The 23,996-nt window shown below is 39.6% G+C and overlaps 1 long non-coding RNA gene across 1 annotated transcript; it reads left to right on the top strand.

Annotated features, from left to right (window-relative positions):
• Positions 1 to 23,023: 23,023 nt before the first annotated feature.
• On the top strand, positions 23,024 to 23,412 carry LOC125305473. Its single transcript, XR_007195422.1, has 3 exons — positions 23,024 to 23,057; positions 23,181 to 23,256; positions 23,379 to 23,412. It is a non-coding gene; the product is annotated as an uncharacterized LOC125305473 (long non-coding RNA).
• Positions 23,413 to 23,996: the final 584 nt, after the last annotated feature.

Raw genomic sequence — 23,996 nt, 5'->3', positions numbered from 1 at the left:
GGTAGGCCTACTGGTTATGGTTTTGTGCTATAAATGAATAATATTTTATAGCAAAGTTTTAAGTTGACTATTTTAATTGTATGGTTATTTTTTGTCAACATACACTCACAACCTACTGTCGTTAAAAGTGAGGCCTAAGCAAAATAGGCTACAAGGCTGTCTGTGCGTCACAAACAGACTGACCCCCTTACTCAACAGTTCGCGATGATGACAGTGATATTATTATTTTTTTTATGCTAACACGCTCAGTCAAAACCTTCCGTTGCAAATTGTGAAAAACATTGTTGTACATGTCATAACAGACAGGATAATAAATTGCATAGGCTACAGTTTATATTGCGTCCCTTTACACATAATGTTAGTTGCAATGATTAAAAACTGTAACAATAATAGTAGCCTACATCGGGTGGCATAGAAGGCTATCTGTTCAAGTCATAGGTGACACCCAAAATGAATGACCTCCCCTGACAAGAGTTCGCGATAGTAAGAAATTGTCTACATTGATGCACGGAAAGAACACAGCCTACGCTTCTTCTCCGAATTCGCACAGAGCTCACAATATCATATCCAAAAAAGGTATGATATTTGGATTGGCCAACCTCATCAGCTGTCTCTAATGTGTCACTATAATCCAACTTTTAGACCGTTATAGTCCTCCATATGTGTTCTTTGGAAAAGCAAAGGTGATAGCCCCCCTCCTATTTTTTTTCTCATTGGATCTGCATCGATCTCAAATATGACATTTCTAAAATCAAATTGACGGAAATCCGTCCTATGACGGAGAACTTTAATCCTTGCTGTAATCTTTCAACCAAAGTTAGAAGTCATGTTGAATAAGGGTGTGCCGCACGGACAGTCACATAGGCTATAAGTCACCATCACTGACTGTTAGGCGGCGGTGACCGTGATTTGTTCAAGTAAGAGTTGTTCCTGGACCAACATTCTAAAGACTGTCCTGGATTTCTGGATTGTAAAATTTCCCTCCAGAAACAACCAGTTAGTCACCGTAACTTGAATCTCAATACAGGTAGGTCCTTGCATATTTGTGTGTAAAATAGTTGTAAAATAAAATAATTCTGATAGGAATCTGAACATATGCACCTTAGATTTTATTTTATTTTCGTTTTAGCTGACTTGGTTCTATGTTTGTCTAATGTTAGCTGCCAGGCTAGGGACCATGCATTTACTGTAATACATTAGCTTCCTAATAGGTAATTCAGTGGCTATGCATCTTTTAAATAACTTATTTTGAAGGAATACAGTAGTTGAAGTAGCTTTGAAGCTCATTTAGCAGTCTTGGTGCCGCTGTTATTCTTGCAAATGTTAGAGGCTAGGCTAAGGAACATACATTTATGCTACAAATTAGCTTGCTAATAGGTAGGTGCAGCATGCAACTATGTGAAGTGCCAAGCCGGTGTTATGTTAGTTCACTTGCTAAGGAGCACACTTTTGGACTACTAGTGTAGCTTGGTAATAGGCTAAAGCAGTTCCTGGGCGACGTTTGTCATGTTGGTCCAGGACCGCCATTAGAATGTTGTTCCAGGACCGTCTTTACAATGTTGGTCCAGGACCTACATTGTCATGTTTGTCCAGGACCATCACTACAATGTTGTTCCAGGACCGCCTTTAGAATGTTGGTCCAGGACCCACATTGTCATGTTTGTCCAGGACCATCATTACAACGTTGGTCCAGGACCGTTGTTTGTCCAGGACCATCATTACAATGTTGATCCAGGACCGTCTTTACAATGTTGGTCCAGGACCCACATTGCCATGTTTGTCCAGGATCGTCATTACAGTGTTGGTCCAGGACCGGCTTTACAATGTTGTCTTTACAATGTTGGTACAGGACCGTCTTTAAAATGTTGGTCCAGGACCGGCTTTAGAATGTTGGTCCAGCACCGTCTTTACAATGTTAATCCTAGACCAACATCGCCATCCTGGACCAAAATGGTGATGTCACTCCTGAAAATGTACAACAAACAAAAGTTACTGTTTATCCTATTACCAAAAAGGGACCCAATAGTTGAAATAGCTTTGAAGCTAATAGCTTGCTAATAGGCAATACAAATCTGCCAGTTGTCGTTAGACTGTTTTTTTTTTCTTGCTACAATTCTGAGAAACTTGCCATGTTTAAAACTTTATACAATAAGCTGCATAATATTTTTGTCTGCTTTGTTTATTCCAGGTCCATCACAGGGAAGTTGGTCAAGGTCCATCACAAGGAAGTTGGTCCAGGTCCATCACAGTGAAGCTGGTCCAGGCCCATCATAAGGAAGTTAGTTCAGGTCCATCACAGTGAAGCTAGTTCAGGTCCAGTACAGGGAAGTTGGTCCAGGTCCATCACAGTGAAGCTGGTTCAGGTCCATCATAAGGAAGTTGGTCCAAGTCCATTACAGTGAAGCTGGTCCAGGTCCATCACAGTGAAGCTGGTTCAGGTCCATCGCAGGGAAGTTGGTCCAGGCTCATCATAAGAAAGTTGGTCCAGGTTCATCACAGGGAAGCTGGCCCAGGTCCATCATAAGAATGGACCTGCAGTCTGCACACACTCTGCTCTGGACCCAAATGAATGGTCAACAGCCTTGTGCAATGGCAGGAACGTTTGCTACACACGAGATACATCACTGTTTCAATTTTTCTCCTCATTAATCTGTTTATATACTATAATTTAAGGGGGTGGGACATGAAACAGCAGTTCAAGTAGGGGATTGACTTTTGCCATGTTAAGCTATGGAGACAGACGGAGTGTCGGTCGGTAAGAGTACTTATTTGGAAAAATATATTGAATTATATTTTAAGTGTCAAAAATATATATTTGTCATATTTGTCAATATATATTTTGTCAAGATATATGTTTTTTGTATATATTTTATTTCCTATTTTCAGAGACTATGAAAACAGACTGCCCACCTGCACCAACACTGCAACATTTCCAGATGGAAATTATCCATGTGGACACTGTGCACAGGACATTAGGTTCACACACAAATGTCACTCCTTCAATCACCCTATAACAGGAAAAGAACTATGGGTTAAAGGAAAAATCACATGCAGCACTACTAATTAGGTATATTTGATCAAATGTCCCTGTGGTAAAGCATATGTAGAAAAAAACATGCAGTGCTCTGAAGACAATGATGTGAACACAGAAGCAACATCAGAAACGATGATGATAAGAGTCTCCTGGCTGTTCATTTTAACAAACACCCACTCTCAGCTCTGAGGTTCATAGGGATAGAACTGTCAAAAAACAGTCAGCTTTTAAAAAGAGAGGCTTTTTAGATCTACCACCAGTGAACTTTGGCCCCAAGAGGGCTCAATGAAGATTTCCTAATCAGACCTTTTCTGTAATATGAACTTGTAATATGGACTGGGAACAGAAAGTCCAGTGAATGAACTATATTTTTTTCAAATCTGCATTTGTATACACTAGATATCTGTTTTGGTCTCATATAAAGTTCTACTAATGTTTCTTATAATGTTTCTTCTAATGTTCTTATGCATTCGTTCCCACAAAACAATAAGTTGTGGCCACAAAATAGCAATTCGTTCCCACAAAGTACTAATTTGTGGCCACGAAATATTCATTCTTTCCCACGAAATAGGTAATTTGTGGCCACGAAATATTAATTCGTTCCCACGAAATAGTAATTTGTGGCCACGAAATATGTATAGTCTAACGTGCACTGGACAGCTGGGTGAGCAAATCGAGCGCCAGTAGAAGCCTGTCGTGTCTTTTCTCATCACTCCCCACCAGCTCTAATTCTCTGGTTTGCAGTAGGGTACAACCGGGACGATTGAAACGGGGGACGAATGAAACATTCCGGTTTTCTCCGAGTGCAACGATGATAGACAGACATAATTTGGACAAAACAGTGTCCAAAAACAGTGTTTTTCATTTAAAGGTTTGACTTCATGCTTATTCAGTAGAGCATTTAGTGCTCTCCCCAATCCCAGACGGTCACATTGCATGTTTGTTTGTAATGGATGCAAAACAGCCTATAATGCTAAATGTCTATGGGGGGACGATTGAAACACCTATTTCTCTTGTCCCGACCAGGCAGTAAACCCCATTTATTCTAAGTCAATGCACACGTATCTGTGTTTATACTATATTTTATGCAGGTGAGACATGGAAAAGCAGTTTTAGAAAGATGCAAATATATTTGGGGCTATTAGGGGGTCGAGTTTTGCCATGTTAACCTATGGAGACTGACGGCCTGTGGGTCATGAAGGGCACTTATTTGGATGTGTGGTGGCTTTAACCACATAAAAACAGAGTGAAATAACATTTTGTACTATAGAAACATTATATAATTCGAAACATGCATTATTCTAGCTATTTAATGGCATAGTGCATGCTATTTCCATAACCGCGAAATACGCGCATCACCATGACGTTGTTGAGTTGTTAACAGACATGAACCAAGACATATAGCCCAGCAGCAATCTATCTAAAATAACACATACTTGAAGTACCATTCATGGTATGTTGTCAAATATTGAAGTTGTGGGAAGTTTACATAATTTAAGCTGCATGTTTCATTCGTCCCCCATGCTGTTTCATTTGTCCCAGCCAGGAGGGACGAATGAAACATAACGCACGTTCGACTTCTCCTTAAATAACTCTTGAACGGTTTTGTTCAGAGCTGTAAATGCAACTGTATTTGACAGAGGACAGATGTAGGTTGCTAGTGACAAAATATTAACTTTCAGTGTTTTACAATGTCTTTGTAAATTACGTTTCATTAAAAAGTGTTTCATTTGTCCCGGTTCTCCATCAGCCTCGGCATTGCTCCTGACCGTCCATCTATCTCGGCACAGGTCCTCGGGTCAGCGCACCTCTGCGACGCGACGTTTTACAAAAGGTAGAAGTGCCCGATATATGATTTCATCAGCGCGCGGCGTATGCAAATAATAACAAAGAAATGGAACAGTGATGGGTGTAGAAGGCGTGAGATGAGATGAGGATGGGGAACAGTGATGGGTGTGTGGGTAGAAGAGATGAGATGAGATGAGGATGGGGAACAGTGATGGGTGTGAAGGCGTGAGATGAGATGAGGATGGGGAACAGTGATGGGTGTGTGGGTAGAAGAGATGAGGATGGGGAACAGTGATGGGTGTGTGGGTAGAAGGCGTGAGATGAGATGAGGATGGGGAACAGTGATGGGTGTGTGGGTAGAAGGCGTGAGATGAGATGAGGATGGGGAACAGTGATGGGTGTGTGGGTAGAAGGCGTGAGATGAGATGAGGATGGGGAACAGTGATGGGTGTGTGGGTAGAAGGCGGGAGATGAGATGAGGATGGGGAACAGTGATGGGTGTGTGGGTAGAAGGCGTGAGATGAGATGAGGATGGGGAACAGTGATGGGTGTGTGGGTAGAAGGCGTGAGATGAGATGAGGATGGGGAACAGTGATGGGTGTGTGGGTAGAAGGCGTGAGATGAGATGAGGATGGGGAAAAAGTGAGAGTGAGGAGGGGGGGCATGAAGATTCACCTCTAGCTATCTGATGCATGTTTTAATGGAAATGTTCACGGCCGCCTTATAAAAAAACACAAACGAGAGAGACAGTCGTACCTACGCCGGTGCAGCGACCTGGCTCTTAATAGTCTGTGGAGATGCCTCTCGCTAATAATGAATCCCTCTAATGCCAGGCTTTTCAAAATGCCTTTGTATTTCATTCCCAGCCTAAAATAGCACTCTACCATACTATCCCTGTCCATTGTGTGACAGCGACTGTTCCTGTTTGAGGAGTTGCGCTTGATTTGCTCATCCAGCTGTCCAGTGGACAGCCTATAGGCCTACCTATTTCGTGGCCACAAATTACTATTTCGTGGGAACAAATTAATATTTTGTGGCCACAAATTACCTATTTTGTGGGAACTAATTAATATTTTGTGGCCACAAATTACCTATTTTGTGGGAACTAATTGCTATTTTGTGGCCACAACTTTTTTTTTTTTTTTTTCCCATGACATATCCGGGGCTCCGTACAAACCACATAATGTTAACAACTCTTTGCCGTCATTGTGAAGCATGTAGCCCACCTCTCGGTTATGGAATGGAAATATCATGCATATCGATGATTCTGCCATTTTTATAGCTGTAACAGTAAGTGTTTCCCATACACAAATGTTCCCCATACACAAATAAATATTTGAAATATATTTTCACAATATATTTTGAAATATATGTAAATATTCAAAATTGACAGGAAAAAAACATTTTGACACTTAAAATATATTTCAATATATTTTTCCAAATAATTGCCCTTAACGACCCACACTCCATCAGTCTCCATAGCTTAACATGCTAAAAGTCAATCCCCTACTAAACTTATCTTTCTTAAACTGCTGTTCCATGTCCTACTCCCTTAAATTATAGTTAACAAATTAATGAGGAGAAAATTAAACTGAAACAGTGATGTGTCGCTTGTGTAGCAGACATTGCTGCCATTGCACAAGGCTCTTGACCATCCATTTCGGTCCAGACCAGAGCAGAGTGTGTGCAGACTGGTATTTCTTATGATGGACCTGGGCCAGCTTCCCTGTGATGGACCTGGACCAACTTTCTTATGATGGACCTGGACCAGGTTCACTGTGATGGACCTAGACAGCTTCACTGTGATGGACCTGGACCAGCTTTACTGTGATGTACCTGGATAAACTTCCCTATAATGGACCTGGAATAAACAAAGCAGACAAAAATATTTTGCAGCTTATTGTATAAATATTTAAACATGTGAACATCACAACAAGTTTCTCAGAAATGTAGCAAGAAAAAAAAACAACTGACAAATGTGTATTGCTATTAGCAAGGTATTTTTTGTATCCTAGCCTAGCAGCTAACATTAGCATGAATTACCATGGCAACAAGATTGCTAAATGAGCTTCAAAGCTATTTCAACTATTGGGTCTCTTCTTATTAATAGACTAAGCAGTCACTTTTGTTTGTTGTACATTTTCCAGGAGTGACATCACCATGTTGGTCCAGGACCGTCTTTACAATGTTGGTCCAGGATCAATATGGCGATGTTGGTCCAGGATTAACATTGTAAAGATGGTGCTGGACCAACATTCTAAAGACGGTCCTGTACCAACGTTGTAAAAGACAACATTGTAATGACGGTCCTGGGCAAACATGACAATGTGGGTCCTGGACCAACATTGTAAAGACGGTCCTGGACCAACATTGTAACGACGGTCCTGGACAAACATTGTAAAAATGGTCTGGACAAACATGACAATGTGGGTCCTGGACCAACATTGTAAAGACGGTACTGGACCAACATTCTAAAGGCGGTCCTGTAACAACATTCTAATAGCGGTCCTGGACCAACATGGCAACATCGCTTCAGGACCATGTCCAAACAAAAGTGACTGCTTTAGCCTATTACCAAGCTACATTAGTAGTCCAAAAGTGTGCTCCTTAGCCAGTGAACTAACATTACACTGGCTTGGCACTTCACATACAGTAGTTGCATGCTGCACCTACCTATTAGCAAGCTAATTTGGTAGCATACATTTATGTTCCCTAGCCTAGCCTCTAACATTTGCAATAATAACAGCGGCACCAAGATTGCTAAATGAGCTTCAAAGCTACTTCAACTACTGTATCCCTTCAAAATAAATTTAAAAGATGCATAGCCACTGAATTACCTATTAGGAAGCTAATGTATTACAGTAAATGTATGGTCCCTAGCCTAGCAGCTAACATTAGAGAAACATAGAACCAAGTAAGCTAAAACGAAAATAAAAAAAAATCTAAGGTGCATATGTTGACATTCCACTCAGAATTATTTTATTTTACAACTATTTTAGGGACCGTTCGTTATTTATAAACGGGATCACCGGAGGGATTTTGAGTGCTTCGATCAAAAGTAGCATGACCCTCCCCTGTCTGCTATGTAATTTCCAACGACCGCCGTTAAACCAACCTCTGCTTTCTGATCTTACACATCACACTTCACCAAGATGGTGGCCATTTCAGTAGATTTACTCACTAACATTGTTGTGGAAACACAATAAGCATGGAAACTAAATGCACACTTCCTGCAACTGCATTAGCCTAACGAGAAAAGTTACTCCTCTAGTAAGTATTCACATGAAATAAAACAATAAAGCATTGAGACCATTCAACAAAGCACACTGGGTAATAACAAATTCAACACATGAACTTGTTGCTATGGACTCGTCTCTAGGCTTCCTCAGTCATTGTAAAGCTGCCGAAGCTGAACATTATCCAAAACTCAATTTCTCAGACGAAGGTCAATTTGGGGAGCTTACACTCCTTCCTTCTCAACTGACTTGAAAAGGCCGTTTGCACAATTTCACAAATAATCACAGGGACCGAAAAATACCTAACATGCCAACTTTTTCCGGGTTTATCATTTTAACGTTTCCCCCTGTCTTGCCGTTTTAATATTTTCCCCGTAGAATATCCCATATTACTGTAATACTCTCATAACATTAGTCCTGCATTCTGGCCTGTCTCTGTGTTGTCCTGTTGTTACCCTTGCCCTTCCAGTGAAACAGATGTATTCAAATCATCGTTTTGCTTGCTTGAATCTTGAAACTCAGTGTGATGTTAACCTAGGCCTATTTAAGTTAACGACGTGGTTGTCGTGGAGAACACGATTCATTAGCACTTGCAGTGTTCGGCGTAGGCTATGCCTACGCGGCATCTGCCAGGCTACTCAGCTAGACAAAGAATCGTATATTCACTCCAAGTTGGCCTACCATAACTTTACCAACTACACTGTAGACCATAAACTGGCTATTTATATGACCAAATGTATTTGTTCAACTTTATGAAGCAGAATTACGACTGCTACTTGGAACGTAACACATTTGTGTTGGCAGGAGAGAGAATGACAGCGATTAACAAATTGCACTTGTTGCTGGTTACCAATAAATAGGCCCACTATATATTTTTTTGCAAACAACAAAAACAGAAAGGATGGAGACAGCAAAGCTAGAGATGGGCAGGGACGAGGTCAATTGGTATTAGAAATGCTTGTCAAAACGTTAGGAGCTGGATGTGTGGATGAATGAAGCACAAGTATGTTAAGCATGCACACTGTTTAAAGTTAGGCTACACGGTAAACTACAAGTAAACCAAAGTTAAATTTAGCTTTTTAGGACTGGATAAAGTTGACCAAATGGATATAGGCTGTTAGGCGTGAATAAAGTAGGCTACTTTGTGGCTCCAACCCTTCCAACGTTAATGGGGACGAATGTTGACATTTTCCGTATAGTAATGATCTGAGCCTAGCTGTTGATGACTGTGCTCCCATGATGCTGTTCGGTTGATGTGTTATGTTGAATGTTAATGTTAACCATGCAAGTTACCAATGTTGTGCGTCCTGACTGTCGTGTTTATGTTTATAGTTGATTACAGTGTTCATAACCGGGTCTAACTAGTGTGTGTTGTAGATACAGCCTCACATAGATGTTTAGTGCTGGAGCATAAGGGCCAGGTCTGGCCTGGCATTATGCGTTTGTGTGTTTTGGTGCGTAACCAATAAAGACCTTTCTAAAACAACTTTGCAAGATTGTTACAGTATTTTGTGTGAAAAACCCTGGAAATCTCCCTTATTTTCATTGTTCAATGTTGACAGAGCTATGGAACGAAAGAGAACGTTATATGGCGACAAAAATCAACAATCAAACAAGCCACTTTGATTTTTTGCTGTTTTCATTAATACAAAAGATGGGTGACCCTCCCTCCTAGACAAAAAAAAAGTTAGGTGACCCTCCCTTAACAAAGAATAAAAAAGACATGACCCTCCCCTATTTTCCTCCGGTGACCCCGTTTATAAATAACAAACGGTCCCTTACACACAAAAATGCAAGGACCTACCCATATTGAGATACAAGTTATGGTGGCCCACTGGTTGTTTCTGGAGGGAAATTTCAAAATGGCAATGGGAGAAGCAGAAGGCTCACATTGATGACATCACAAGGCTGTGATTGATTAACGAGTTGTTGGTCCAGGACAGTCTTTAGAATGTTGGTCCAGGAACAACTCTTACTTGAACAAATCACGGTCACCGTTAATTGGGCTACCAATCTTGCAGTAGCAATAAACAATGGATCCGAGACATTTTCCTGTTCCTATATTCTGTTTATGTAGGCTAATGTTTTTGTGAATGTAGCCTGCACAATGCAAAGAAATAAAAGATAAACTGGTGCATTTCCATACTCATAGAAATGAACATTGCGAGACACTTATCTCTTATATGATCTCATCCCAGAAATATTTTCTTTGACTTGTTAGTTTTTTGAACATTTATTTTATCTAATGACATAGCAAACATGATGAATTTAATCCACATATCCTTGCACTTGCGAAACTATTTTTCAGCGTTCACGTTCCTTTTAAAGTGACAAGCACTCAATTAGATTTACACACCAAATGTGATGATATGGACAAGTGTAGCCTAATAATTTTAATATCAATATGATGTAATAAAATTACTAAATATGTTTAGCTATTAGTAATCATGCAAATCATAAAATACTATAAATAATTATCAATATAAATTTATAGTTTATATGAATTCCAAAAAATGAAAAAGAAACCTATGACAACCATCACTTTTAATGTGTATGTGTGGGCCAAAAAAACAAATTTGCTACAAGCCGAGGGCCGGACTGGTTCAATGTTTATTAAAACATATTAAAATGACTGCACGTAACCTATTGAACAAACACGTGTAATGTATTTTTATTTAATGATTAAATGAATAATGACTGTGACTGAAGTCGCGGGCAAAGTTTGCACAGAAATGTCTGATTTTTCCCATCCTCACCGACCTTGTCATAAAACTTGTTTAAATGATCATACGATGCCTCCTTGCTGCTTTGTCGTCTACATCAGTCTTTCTCAAACTTCTTTGACCTGAGGCCCAGTCAAGGCATACTTTGGGGTCATAGGGCCCACCTACATGAACCCACCCCCTCCTCCCACCCCCCATCAAATTATCATAATGATATCACAATTATTATTATTTTTAGGCTATACTATATTGCTATACATGCACTTCAAAACAGTCAATGTTTAAAGAGCTAAGATTGTTCACAAAAGTTTGTGAAAACATGCACATCAGAGTACTGCTTTACTAATGTAAAATATAATTAGGCCTACAATAGTTTCATTGTTTTTGCATTGTTGCATGATGCTTGCATGAGAAGTACTTCTCAAAACAACCGCAATTATATGGGTGCCATTGTTTTGGGATGTTTCCCTCATACACTGATAGAATATATATGCTATTTAATTACATTTAATTTGAATGCCTGAATGTAAGGATTCAGGAAACACAATACCAGCTTTTGTGAATGGTAAATGGCGGATCAGGTCATGCGTAAATCACTGATCTGGAGATCTTTAACTATCTTTAACTAAGACTAATTAATAGCTTTTGGCTGACTTTAATACTTAATGCCAAACAGTGTTTTATATAGTCTGTGCTCTGTTTTTTATGGAAGTTGCATAAATCCATGTCGTTCTATTAAATGTCGTTTCATAATTAAATAGCCTACCAACGTGCACACACATGCATTGAATAAACGCTCATACCACGACTTAATTCTATGCCTCTATGTTTGATGACACCAAACAAGTATTTCCTAATTGCAGAAATGTTTGTTTTCTTTTTTTTTCCGCGCGCGGCTTCTTGATCAATTGCGCAGCAAATTATCTGACGATGGCCCGGGAATAATTTCACTCTGCAGACCACTGTCCACATTGCGGACCGCGGCCCATAGTTTGACAAATGGTGACCTGCATGCCATATTAAGGCCTTTTTACGGTGTATTTTAGCCGGGTTTTCGCGTGGAAGGCTCTGTAGAAATCTGGCACCCTATTCAACGAAGTTAAACTGAAAGAGCGTGCCGTTCACAGACACCAGAATGAACGAGTTCACAGTAACGTTCATCAGGCAATACAGTACGTTCAGTTCACGTTTGCTCAAAATATGAACGAGTTCATGAACTTTCGTTCAATGAACGCGTTCAGGCACAACACTGGGGAGGGGGGTAGCTGAAAGTTGACATCTGCCCTGACTGAATACTGATGAATAATGAAGCCGAGGCCCACTTGCGGCGCCGCAGTGAGTTCGTGCGGGCTACAGTTGCATTGTGGGGAATGGAGTATTGGTGTGTGCAAAACAGCAGTCGGCGGCTGTGGCCTGTGGGCCGGTTCTAATACTAATCAAATATCATCCTGGGGGCCATAGATAATTCATTCGCGGGCCGGATCCGACCCGCGGGCCTTGACTTTGACATGTCTGGTGTGGAGGGTCAATCAAATTCTATGATTGCCACTGATGTGAATGATCTCACAAATCACACAAACCAAATCAAATTTTCAAAAATCGGAATAGTATCGCTATTTGCTATTGGTATTGAAACAATAATGTTGGTATCGTGACAACAGGAGTTGTGGATGTGTCCCCACCAAAGCTGAGACCAAACCTACGCCCTTGGTCGAAAGATACAATTAGTGCTGCTATCAATTTGCTTGGTATAACCGCATAGTTTTCTACAAATGTAATCAAATTGGCCTCCATCACTCAACCAATGCTAACGGTAACATTATTGTACCTAGGTCCTATAGCTATTGATATTATAAGATTAAAGTACCTGCAGTAAAAACCAAGCATGTCCGATAAATATTCTCAGATTTATTTCGGCTTCAAGAAGAAATGGGAATTACATTTCATGTGAAAGTAATTTCATCGTTCTATCCTTATTAGACGTTCTCTGCGGTAAACTACAGTCCTTGTAGGAAGCGTCCATTGTTTTTCCAACCCACTTTAAATTAACTTCCAACAAAATTACGTCTCACTGCAACGATGCGCCATCTGGTGGACAAACGACTACGTATCGCCAATACTGGAAATGCAGCCATGATGATGATGAATATTTGGTTTTCCTTTAATCCTACTGAATTTGTAAGGGCTAGGTTGATGTGGGCCCTTGAGACCAACATACCATAAAAATGTCTTCATCCTCGGTGCCACGGTTCAGGTAGTTATTTTTTCAGGTATGCATTTTTTGGGGTTTCGGGGGGGCCAGCGCGGAGGGGGAGTGGCCCCCGGGGACCAAACGAAATTTTTCCGTAAAAGTCTAGTGGGGCTACATACCCACCAAATTTCATGTGCCCCGGTGTTTTGGTGTCCCGGGTATCGTTGACCAAAAATTCAGGAAGTAGATGACGGGGGGGGGGGGTCCACTTAGCGGCGGTCATAATAACAAACAAGGTCCACATGAATGTGCTGAGGCTGTGTGATAAGGGTGACAGGGCAGGGACTGACCCTGTGGTACAGTAGAGTTCAGGTATTATTTGGTAAAGTGCAAAAAAGTAAGGGAAGACTTTTTTAACAGTTTTAGGTCAGTAGACTTTGGAGGCAACACAATAAGTCAGAACTAGAGTGAATTTAGTCCAGGCTGTTGGAGGGAGGAAGAGGCTGTGCATAAAGGCTAGCATAGCAAGCAAGAGGCTGTGAAGGAGAGTCCAATTATTTGGTGAGATCACATCCGCATCCTCTTCTGCATATTCTTCTGTGCACTCTTCTGTGCTGTGACCCTTGGCGCTGGGCATGTGACGCGAGGTGGAGTAAGTGCATTCATTTCTGTTAACAGAATAATATATGTTACAGTAAGCCCTTACATTAATAATAAAATAGGTAGAAATATTTCTGTCCCCCTGAACCTCGTAAGAGCCAAGCGCTTGCTGCAGTTTCATATCTGACCGACAAATTTACATAGGAAAAAATTATGTGGCGCTGTGGAATTTCTGGGCAGAGACTTTCGCTTTCATAGAGCTCTGCAAGCAAGGGAAAAATGTTGTATAGAAACATAAAAGAAATAAATAATTATGGATTCACTTTCGGTGTCTGATCTGACTGTTTGCGCAGCAAATTAAGAGTGAAAGTAAGTGTTCCTGTCCCTCACTGATCGAGGTTCTTGATGTCTGTCCAAAGAATATTTTCCCAAACCTTAATACCTTACTTAGGCCAATCGGTTACACAGTCTTTATTAATCAACAAACAAAGCAGTTCACGTATTGAATTGACTTACATAAAGCCCATCTCTAAAATAGGCACTGAATTCTGCCTTAAAATAGCTTATGGCTTATTTTTTCTACTTAGATCTTCATGTAAATTCGGAAATGAATATTGTTCAGCCTTTGAAAGGCTTATTATATTTTCACCTGCAGTTTTTGATTGTCATTACGCGATTACGTTCATTTTTAAAGCACAATAGACCATATCTGCAAACTCAGAAGGGCTGTAAAAGGTGACATATTTCCGAAAGACGCCCGCCCCTCCCGTGCATAAGATTTGAAAAAGATTTTACATTTTAACTATTTCCATTACATGGACATAGGTAGACCTGCAATAATGAATATTGAATATTATCATATTATAATAAACGTGCAGTAAGCAGAATTTAAATATGGCTGCATTTGACACTTTTATATTTTAAAATGACATAGTCCTAACAGTAGGCCTACCAGCTGTTTTGAGTTAAGGCCATGTTTAGCCTAATTGAATAACTTAATGATGGAGAAGATATTTTCAGACCTGCCATCCTTGAAGAAATGTCATTACTACCTCAAACAAGGGAAAACACATTGCCCACCTTGGCCTTCATGTATGCAGCCAAAGAAAGACCAAACAACATAAATGTTGACAATCTGTTTTAAAGCCTAATCCTTATCTATAACAATCACTAGTGTTGATAGAAAGGGACTGTGGATATCCATTTTCTGGTCTCTATTCTAGCATGTCTGGTTTATTAGTACCTCTTTTCAATCCATTATTATTTGATATTTTTTGTGAAGAAAATACATCTATCCCTCATGTTATGTTGGTGTCTTTCTGCTCCTCTCGTGTCTACTGAGGCTGCAATGATCACATTCCAACTAAACCCAGGAAAAAAATGAACTGTAAAATTTCACAGTAAAACAATTCAATTTACAGTTCAACTTAAATTTGTTATAGTTCTACCATTGCCTTTACAGTTCGACCATGAATATATCATAACTTGACTATGAACTCTCCCATATTATACTTCATGGTCGCACGTCTGATGCGGACTTTAAAGTTTACAGTTAATAAGTAAAGATGATGATTGACTGCAATTTGTTTATAGTCAGACTGAGGTTTTCATAATTATGAGGTTTACTATAAAGTTTACAGTTCAACTAAACATTTTCAACAAAAGTAAATCACATTTCTGGGATAATACCAGACTGTATGAAATAAAACATGAATTCCCTCTGTTTATATCCTTCACATTCCTGTGCTACCTCTAGGCTACTTTTAAGCCTATGCCATGTTTGATGTGGTCATCAAATAGGCTATGTTTACTTACTCACATGTTAGGCTACTTGTATCGACTAAAGTTTAACAACATGACAGAAAAACAAACTTTTGATTAAAGAACACAGTGTCATCCATTATCACTTATCATGAACACATTAAAAGCGGTCATGGTAGAACTGTTAATAAATACTTCATGGTTGAACTGTAAAAGATCCATAAGTTGACAGTGTTACTATGAACTATCATAGTGAATTTTACAGTAAAACCATCAAATTACCACAAATAAATTAATGAGAATAGCAGCACTCTTTTTATGGAAGCCTTAGCTATGTAGCTATGACATCATGTGTGCAGGAAGACCATCTTACTCAATTTAGCTCTAATATTCTCAGGGTCCTTGACTCTATATAGTATAATAGCACCTGCCAAGGTTAGAAAGACTTCAGTAAACCTAAAACACCATGGAGGAATATCACAACAGTAGCAAATCAGAAGAGAGAATGTAGGAAAGCTAAACGTAAATGGAGAAACACTAAGCTTCAGAATAACTTATCTTCAAAAAGAGACTCCACATATATAACTCTGAGTTATGTATAGGGCATTCTTCATTAATTGTAACATTATTAACACATTAATAACTCCCGTCCTCTTTTTGCCATTGTTGATTAAGTTAACAAATTCCCCAATAGAGCTACCTCAAGATTTCAAGTCAACAAAAATGTTTAATGACTGGTTCTTTTTTTCATCACAAAATTGAAAATATTAGAGTTCACCACAAGCCTAGACAAAATGTAGCCTCCTTATCTGAATTTACTGCTATGATGGCCAAACCCTTGAAAAAACTGTGCTGCAACTTAGTTCATCTACAGTACCTGCTGTCTTGACGCTCTGCCTACAAACTTCTTTAAAAGTGTTTTCAGCTGTTTGGCATTTGAGCTTATGCAAATTGTGAACCATTCTCAGCTCAGGCATTTTCCCAGCAGCACTTAAGACTGCAGTTATAAAACCTCTCCTGTTGTGTTTGCGGTCAAATGTGACCGATTGACAATTCTTTTCTCTCAAAAATATTGTTACCTTATTCTGACTACCATGAGGCGCCATGACTTAATACAGGGTATCTGAACACACAAAAGAATTTTTGATAATTTTCATGACAATTTGAGTGTTTTATTTAACACCCATGTGTATTCCCGGTCTCAAATATGACCGGACATTAGAAATGAATGGGTGAGAAAATGGTCAGTGTATAAAATTGAATCCAGACACATACTTATTGATTAGATGGACTGTATGTGTGCTTCTGTACATTAAAACACCCCCTCACCCCCTCTTTGCTTCTATGCCAGCCCCCACTGGAACCTTTCCCCAATAGAATCTTCCCCTTTCTGACTTGCATTAGCTCAGGTCAATGAGGCCTACAGGCCATAAATAGCAAATGGAAGTTCAATAGGTTATATCTATAGAACACACATTCATACAAAGGTCTATCACAACATTAGATGATAATATATGTGCTACTATGGATTTATAACAACTTTGGATGCTGAGCTATAATGCAAAACATGAGTACCTTGTCTCACCCCCCACAGCACAGACAATCTCAGGAACAGAGATATGCCCCAAACAGCCCCAACAAGATTCTTGGCAATTCTGACCTTTTGACGATCGAAACTCTCTCAGCAACAGAGACGTGAAACTGCCCCAACTGGTCCTTGACAAAAAACTACATTCTCCTCCGCACTTTGGGATGCCTGGAGCCATAGTGCTCATGTTCCCAAATATGTTGCTGGATGCATTGTAAGCCATTCTAAGCTGTTACACACGCCAAAGCTGTTTTGTCATTCAAAATAGGGTATTGGTCTTCAGAACTGAACGTAAATGCCCCCCCTTAACAAATACATCTATCCCTCATGTTATGTTGGTGTCTTTCTGCTCCTCTCGTGTCTACTGAGGCTGCAATGATCACATTCCAACTAAGGGGCGGGTCTCAGCAATAGGTGCGTTATGTCAGTCTACTCTAGAAGCCTACATCTCGCTTGTTTGTGCGCTAATTATCAAGAATTTTGATCTATATGCTACACAGAAAACAAACAAAATTAAACACCTATCACTGAGCAAGTCAAAAAAAACCCTTCGGATCTACACGATTCACGTGAATGACATATTTTGATTCAAAAACGGCGATTTTCGCCGAAAGGTACGACGGAGTATTAGGGCCACACATGAAGAGAAAAAATATTTTTGCCATGGCGAGATTAAACTCGACATGTTGACTTTAAAGTCGCCATGTCGACATTAAACTCGACATTTCGAGAATAAAGTTGAAATATCATATCTACTTTAATCTCGACGTGTCGACTTTAAAGTCGACATGCTGACATTAAACTCGCAATAGGCCCTACTGTTTAAACATCAGTTTAAGCTATGTAGCCTACACTAATACACAATATGTTACATGAAAAATGGGCTTCAAATAGGTGTTATTTCAGATAGATTGCAGATATTCAGATAGATTGCGTCTTGTCTGTTAACTATCATTGCCGTCATCGTGAAGTGCTGTCTCGCGGTTATGGAAATACTATGCCGTTTAGGCTAAATAGCTAGAAAAATATATGTATCCAATGATATAATGTTTCTATACAAAATGTTATTTCACTCTGTTTTACGTGGTTAAGGCTACTGCACATCCAAATAACTGCCCTTCATGACCCACGGGCGTCACTCTCCATAGGATAACATGGCAAAACTCATTTTTCTAAAACTGCTTTTCCATGTCTCACCTGCAATACGTAGCCTATAGGAGGCTAGAAACACAGGTATAGCCTAAGCATATATACTATTTTGATCCCGTGAGAGAATATGTGTGCATGCACTTCATTTATGCACTTTGTGTGCATATGTGCAAGTAGGCTACTAGCCTACATGGGGTGGTCGGGAGGACAGCTTCATTCGTCCCTCCATAGACATTCAGCAATGGGCTGTTTTGCATCCATTACAAACAAGCAACGTGAAAGTCTAGGATTGGGGAGAGCGCCTAGTATGCCTCTAGTGCATAAGCATGAAGTTGAACATTTAGATGCAACAACTAAATGTTTAGAACAACACTTTAATAATAGACCTATAAATAAATAAACCGCTATGACGTTTAGGCTACTTTTGACCATCGCATTTATCGCCTGTAACTCCGTGATAAGGACCTAACAGCAAAGTATTTGGCTAAGCAACGTAGGTTAATATGTTCTATGTCTTGTCCACATGATATAGGCCTATGTCTAATCATTGTTGCACTCGAACACTCTGAATCATTGTTGCACTTGTTGCATTGTTTCATTCGTCCACCCTTTCAATCGTCCCGAGCGGTCGTTCTCTCTCCAAACTAACTTTATTCTCAAAATGTTGAGTTTAAAGTCGACATGATATTTCAACTTTATTCTCGAAATGTTGAGTTTAATGTCGACATGGCGACATTAAAGTCTATACGTCAAGATTAAAGTCGATATTACATTTCAACTTTATTCTCGAAATGTCGAGTTTAATGTTGACATGGCGACTTTAAAGTCGACATGTTGAGTTTAATCTCGTCATGGCAAAAATATTTTTTTCCTTCATGTGTGGCCCTAATACTCCGTCGTAGAAAGGTGACTAGTTTGCAGGTATGATAGACACAATTTATATTTCCATGTCATTTCCATGTCTCTCCTCACTTTCCACATCAGGAATCTGAAGTCATTTGGGATTAACAAAGACATTCTCACCACATTCTACTATGCTTTCATTGAAAATGTAATAACCTTCTCTTTCACTAGCTAGTTCCACTCCATCACCCTGCAAAACAGAAACCGTCTGTTGAATGTGGTCAAGGTCTGCTCAAAAATCATTGAGCAGCCCGTCCGAACTCTCACTGCCCTATGTGACCAACAGACTGTAAAGGTAGCACGCAGGATTATTCAGGACCCTTCTCACATCCTGTTTCCTGAGTTTGAGTGGCTCCCCTCAGGACGCAGACTCCGCTGTCCGCTTTGCCGGACACAATGGAAGGCAACCTTCATCCTGATGGCTGTCCAGCTTATGAATGATAACCGACTCACATTATTGTAATAGCCTCTATAATATATGCACTTTTTTTTTAATTGAAGCACTAAGGAAGCACTTTAAGAACTTTTAATAATTTTATAACTACTTTTGAAGAATTATATTGAATTGTATTGTGTGATTGTCCAGTGTGCCTTGGTTGTTGGTTGATCGTATAGTATGCGTGCTGGTAAAATTGTTGATTGTGTCCCTTGTCCCTTGAATCACTGAATAAGCTACTGTAATGCGCCCTTTGAATTTAATTGAATTGAATTCACTTGGTTGAGGCCACCTAAAATCTCTCACACCTTAATTATAATCTCTGGCTAGGCCCCTGACACAAAGGCAAAGGCCACTCTATATTCTTGTACATTTTCCAAATTACAGTGAAGCCTATGTTAAAGTGGCCTCTTGCAGTTTATAAATGGTCAGTACGGGATAAGTGATAAGTAAGGGATAACGGACTACAGTACGGGATAAGTGATAAGTAAGGGATAATGGACTACACGGTTATAAATGGTCAGTACGGGATAAGTGATAAGTAAGGGATAACGGACTACACGGTGTGACCCATCCACAGTTGCCCTCACCAACCAGTCGTGGTTGGCACATGAAGGATGACATTCTTGTCTTCTAGCTTTTAACCAAAGAACCTGTACAGGACAGGTGATTGGAGCTGACGATATGTGGATGCAAGGAAAGTGGATGTCAGTGCAATACCAGGCAGTGTTGATGTCGAAAAAGTGGAATATTTTGTAGTGGGGCATGTGGGTGTGCCTGCGCAGCATGGTGCAATAATACTCAGTAGTCAATAGTACTCACATTATTATTGAGTTTTGCCACATAATATGCAACTATATTGTTTCAGATTATTTGGCATGATATTGTTTTTCCTGTTTTGTATATTAGATTTATATTAGATTAGATTTATATTATGCCCTTGGATGCATGCATGCATGTTTTGAATTGGGAAGGTATTTATTATCAAAACAGTAAACTTTTCAAAAAACATACCTTTGCCATAGGACTATTACTGTATATAGTTATTACTACTAACTAGTTACTAACCCCTAACCCTAAAGAAGGGAGAGAGCAGTTATGTGAGGATGGAATTAATAACTATAGTGATATATGTCAATTAAATATAATTTGTGTTACAACCTGGTACATTAATGAAGTCAAATAGCACCATAGACCACCATATACAGTTCTACATTTCCGCTTTGACATCAAAAAATTATAACTTGTGCAGCATTGCACTGTCTCTCCCTACAAGCTTTACACTTGGCTTGACTCATTCCCATAGATAGGGATACTGATTGAAAGAGGTTTTGGGATACTATGTTATGTTTCCAAGCTGATATTCACTTTGAAAACTGGTTCTCTTTAGGCGGAGATTGTTTTTTTCATGGTCTAGTTCTGTTGTCTCTTACACTGTACAATAATTCCGACACTTCTGCAGAGAGCCCATGAGTGTTAGCTTTCATTTGATACCTTTATGTATAATCCTTGTGGTTGTGGAAATATTCAACATTAATAACAAATTGGTCTGAAATTGCTTGAAAACAAAAAAATCACAAATCACCTTGACAACCACCCTAATATCACTATGGAGTGAGGATTGTCTCAAAATGATTTAAATATATATAAAAGGATATATATATATATATATATATATATATATATATATATATATATATATACATACATTTATAAATATCCAAATACAAAATACAAATATAAAAATGTGATATACAAATAAATAAACAAATTTATATAAATAAACAAATTTATAAAATAAATTTTCTGTAAATTTTTTCGAAAATTGAAAATAAATATGCTTGACTTTGTATGTGGAATCTGCATTTGTGAATCTCCTTTTTGCTTTTATGTCGATGACGTAATTTTGAGACATTCCTACTGCACACCAAGATCCACAAATACATACCACTAGATTTGAATGAGAAGACTTGAATTTGAAAGCGTTTTAAATGTCAAGGCCCTCGGAAGTCTACCAATGAAGTATGGAGCTACTTTGAGCCTCGTAAATGGTGTAAAACAGTGATTTATTTGCATGGCTAGGCCGATGCCCGAGGCACCACAACGAAACATTTCTGAGTGCAGGGGACAAGCCGAGGTGAGCTATACGTTCACACTCGGTATCATGTTTCAACACACTTTAGGTCAATATCACACCGGAATTCTCCTTTAATCTCAGAAAATATTTCTGACTTTTTTTTACTTTTATCTCAGAATTTTCAAAAATATTTTCTCTTCATGTGGCCTTCCGTATGTTTCGCCCATATGCCCGTTTTGCCAATTTTTTCCAACCGGAAAGAGGCAAAACGGATAGAAGCTAACTGGTGTTTTAGCTATAGCTATGAGCTTCCCTCATCCACACGTTAATCACCAATACGCAAGCTCTATATTGGTTTGTGACAAAGCTTTGTTTAACAGTGTACAATCACCCTAACATTGACATTTTAAGTTAATTAAACTGATGACATTTTAATGCGATTGTTCATCAGTGTACAGACATCCCAAGTCTAAGGCGCTCCGGGAGTCTCTCATATCAGATAGTGGCTCATGGATGCCACGATCATCAGTCCCATATAGTATTTTTGTAGAAATAGGCTATCTTGATAACAGATGACCTCTGTCTCTCTCATCATCAGATAATTTTTTCATTGAAATGAAAGCTTCTTGCATTTCACCCCAAGTGTGCTTGTGCATTGTGGGCCTATTCCCAACAGCATATAATTTGCTGTGCTTGTCTCTAAGACAGCTGATGTGGATCCAGCTTCGCTGTCCACCTCGTCCATTATATCGGGACACCTCGGCCGCCATTATCCCCTAACATGTGCATATGCATGCATACTGCATCTGGGCATGTAATTATGACTGGACTGATTAATGACTTTAACTTATATGGTAGAGTATGGTAGAGGGCTGGCGGGTGGAGTGTTCCATGAAATGAGGTTCCACAGGTTGGGATGTCTGCATGTACAGTATGATGCTTCATTACAGTGCACAATGAGCACTTCCCACATACTGGGAGAGTGTGTGAATTTCAAGAGTTTAGGGCTCTCCCAAATGGAGTAGCATACCTGGTGCTGCACTTGCCATGTTAATATTAGCGCTGCCATTTTTTGATTACAGAGAATGGTGGAGACGATGGCCAACACCCTACTTAATGCATTGGCCAGGTCAAGCGTTCCCACCTCTACCTCCACTAACCTAGCACCCACTCCCATCTTGACCCCTACCCCAATACCTACCTCTTCCCCTGCTCCTTTCTCCACTGCTAGCCCTGCAAGCAGGATAAATAACGCATTGAAACGGTATGACCAATTAAGTATTGATGAATATGTGATCAGTGTCATTTAAATTGATAGTTAAACTTTAGTGCTTTTTTTCTCATCTTTTTTTTGTAGACAGTTTCCTGGTATGTACTCTGGGGGGCCTGTAAAGACAGGGAAGGCTAGGTTTAGCCCCCCCGACAGATCCCCTAGAGTCATAAATCTGCCCATGTTTGCCCTGCCTGGACCAACAGCAATGACCCCAAAGGGCTCCAGTGAGCTGGAGCTTGCCCATGCAGGCCTGGGGAAGGAGGTGGTCCTGGTGCCAGAAAGTGCCAGCCATTCAGAGGTATTATGATACATATAGTATTACATGTTTCATAGTGAGGGATATCATTGACTTTTTCTCCATTGTTGAGATTACCTCCTAGCTGGCTACTCGACAGCTTAATTGTGAATTGTATCCCTTTAGATTGTCTCACTGATGGAGGGGGAGTTTACTAAGCTGAGCCCTCTCATGGGGAGGTGGATGTTTTTTAAAGCCACAGGTATTCCCCATGGAATATATCATAAAGATATTGTATTGTTTTTTATTTTACATATTTGTGTTCACAAGCATATAGAGTGGTGTGGAATATTCCTTTGATAATTGGTATGTTCCTGTTTTTAGGTGGCAGTGGCCAGAGGAAATTGAGCATCATTCCAATTGATTCAGAGGGCTATTCGGGCCGTCAGCTCTGTGTGGCATCGAACAACAGGAAGAATGTGTTGTTTTTGGTTCCTCTCCAGGAGAAACTGGAGACTTCGCCCCTGCCCTTTAGTTCCCCTGAATTTTCAAAAATGCCGAAGGTGGCCTGCAATAGTTGTTCGGAATTCATCCCTTTGCAGATGTTGGCACTACACTCAGAGACCTGCCAGACAGCTGTAAGTTGTTTTCTTTGTCCTCATGTTAAGTTGCATAGCAACTTCCACACCTTGTCAATCTGACTAAGATGTATGATATATGATGCTGTGTTCTTTTTCCAAATGAAATCACTTTGCTGTTTGGAATTTTCCTCAATATTGTCATTGCGTCATTACTATTTCTAGCAGCAGCAAACGGACAACATCATCATAGATGACAATGATGAGGAGGATGATGAAGGTGATGGTGATGCAGATGTGGACTGTACAATGGGAAAAGGGGTAACTTTTTTTGAAAAGATATTTCTAGTATACTTCTCATCATTCTGTTCAAATGTATGTTCTGGCTGATGCATATCTGGTTTATTGTTTTTGTCAACATTCA

Source organism: Alosa alosa, chromosome 13 (assembly GCF_017589495.1).
Source record: "Alosa alosa isolate M-15738 ecotype Scorff River chromosome 13, AALO_Geno_1.1, whole genome shotgun sequence".
NCBI lineage: Eukaryota > Metazoa > Chordata > Actinopteri > Clupeiformes > Clupeidae > Alosa > Alosa alosa.
The sequence above is the reverse complement of the archived record's forward strand: the minus strand, read 5'-3'. Positions and strand labels throughout refer to the sequence as shown.